Source organism: Nannospalax galili, unplaced genomic scaffold (genome assembly GCF_000622305.1).
Source record: "Nannospalax galili isolate Female #2095 unplaced genomic scaffold, S.galili_v1.0 scaffold262, whole genome shotgun sequence".
In the NCBI taxonomy this organism is placed as follows: Eukaryota; Metazoa; Chordata; class Mammalia; order Rodentia; family Spalacidae; genus Nannospalax; species Nannospalax galili.
In genome coordinates this window covers 1,587,314-1,589,689 of record NW_008348083.1, presented here as the reverse complement: position 1 = coordinate 1,589,689, position 2,376 = coordinate 1,587,314, and the positions used below count along the sequence as shown (strand labels likewise).

The following is a 2,376-nucleotide window of genomic DNA, read 5'->3' as shown; positions in this document are numbered from 1 at the left end:
AGGGCTGAAGCAAAGTTGGGAGAGGAGAGAGTGTGGGCAACCCCCATACACTTAATGGAGTTAGTGGCAGTTACATGAGTTATGCAATGGACAGCAAAATTTGTAACTGAATGAGGATGCCTATGCAGACAAGGACAGATTCAATGGAGAAAAATCCCCAGATGGCTTGCATTCTGTAAATAGTATAAAATAGTTCAGTTGTTTAAGCAATGGAGGTCTCTGCCACATGTGTGTGAAAATTCTTTAAGGATTATAGAAAGCCTATAAAAAATTTTACAAGCCTTAGAAGCAAAAGGGGAATCCAAAGGGGGGAAAAATGATTGCCAAGGTGGTCTGGCCACTTCTTTGCATAATGAAAGACTTGTCTGAGGCAAAAACAACAGCCCCAGGGGAGACTGAAAAGACTAGGGAATTACTGGCAAAGGGGGGAACTTGAAAATAAACCATGGGAGAGAGAAAAGGAAGCCCAGACACGACCTGTGATATAAGACTCAGCAAAGCCCTAGCTGCAGGAGCCTTTTAGGCTGAAGAGTCTCAGATTCATTCTTAAGGAATTTAATTTTCCAAAATGTCAAGAAGAACATCTATGCCCCACCACCCACCCCAGCTCCTGCAACACCAATGCCCATCACACCAGGGTTTGTAGGATACAATCCATACAGTCATCTTGCCTACAACAACTATAGGCTGGGAGGGAACCTAGGCACCAACCGAGAGGTCACCGGCATCCTCTGGTATTATGATTCCAAAGTCCCAAAGCCACCAGATAAGAGTCTGTGCCCCAACATGAGGTGCAGAAGAAAGGTCTGGGACCAAGTAAAGGGTTCCAACCCTGACCTAAAGTTGTGGGACATTGGCAAGATCATTTGTGGCATGCAGTGAAATCTCACTGATGAAGAGAAACAAGAATATTTAAATGATGCAAAGCAGAAGACAGAGTTCAATGACCCTATGAAGGTCTATCATAACCCCCTGCATATCTTGCATATACTAATGCAAAAAGTTTTGCAGAGCCACTTTAGAGGAAGAAAGTCAGAGTCTTGCCTGGAGAAGGGAGACCCTTACCTGAACATTCAGCTCACAGAAGATCCAGATGATTATAATGGCTTTTCAATGAGGCATACAGCCACTGTGGGTTTCCAGAGAAACCACAGCCTCATCAGTGAAATCCTCAATGAGAGAGGTGCCCGTCATGATGTGCTCAGTTGTCAGTACAGCAGAGTGCAGGTCCTCAAGCGACAGGTCCAGTCTTCAGTGGTTCATCAGCGAAAACTAGAAGCTGAACTTCTTCAGAGGAACACGAGGAAAAGAAGAGAAAATTCCCGGAAAGCGCAGAGTGCAGGTCCTCAAGCAACAGGTCCAGTCTTCAGTGGTTCATCAGCGAAAACTAGAAGCTGAACTTCTTCAGAGGAACACGAGGAAAAGAAGAGAAAATTCCCGGAAAGCACAGATTCCTTTAACAATGAACTTAAAAGGTTATGTGGCCTGAAGGTAGAAGTCGATATGGAAAAACTGTCAGCTGAAATTGCACAGGCAGAACAGGCCGGCAAGAGGCGAGAGGAGCGGGAGGAGGCAGAGCCAGCCAAATGCAGTCAGGGCCAGGGCGAGGACGAGGAGCAAGCAGAGGAGGACAAGAGGAGCGTTCCCATGGAGACAGAGGAGCTGAACCTTGAAGAAACAGCAAAGAACCAACCAAGCGGTGGCGGGGGGGGGCAGTCACCCCCAGGACAAGGAGTGCGGGCAGGAGGGGGATGCCAGCATGGCGGAGGAGAGACCAGCGATAGCAGCACTTCTCGGAGAGAAACAGTGCTACAGTGGTGGGGCCCACAGTCGGTGCCAGAAGACGAGGAGTAAATGTTGCCTTGCTTTATGTGTCCTTGATACTTTTTTTTTTAATGAAAAAAAAATGGGGTTTTGTTTGGTTTTGTTTTAATGGTGAAAAAATAAAAAAGCTCAATAAGCCAAACAAGAAGCCCCAGTGGAAAGTCAGAGATGGCTCAGCAGTTAAGAGCACTGACTGGATACTCTTGCAGAGTTTCCAGGGTTGATTACCAGCACCCACATGTTGACTAACAACCACCTGTAACTCCAGTTCCAGGGGATCTGATGTCCTCTCTGACTTCTGAGGGCATTGCATCACACAGGTGCATCTATCTACATGCAAGCAATACACTCATACCTATAAAATAAAAATAAAAAATATATCTTTAAAAAGTAACTTTAAAAAAAAAATTTATAAAGACAGAAGTGCCTGGAAAGATATAGTCTAAATTCTGAAAGACCACAACTACCAACCCAAACTACTGTACCCAGCAAAACTATTAAAATTGAAGGATACATAAAAACTTTTAATGATATAAACAGATTAAGGGAATT

General features: G+C 44.8%; 1 pseudogene; it reads left to right on the top strand.

The window, feature by feature from the left end:
* Nucleotides 1-591: 591 nt before the first annotated feature.
* On the top strand, nucleotides 592-1,854 carry LOC103743344 (annotated as a pseudogene).
* The last annotated feature ends 522 nt before the right edge of the window (nucleotides 1,855-2,376 follow it).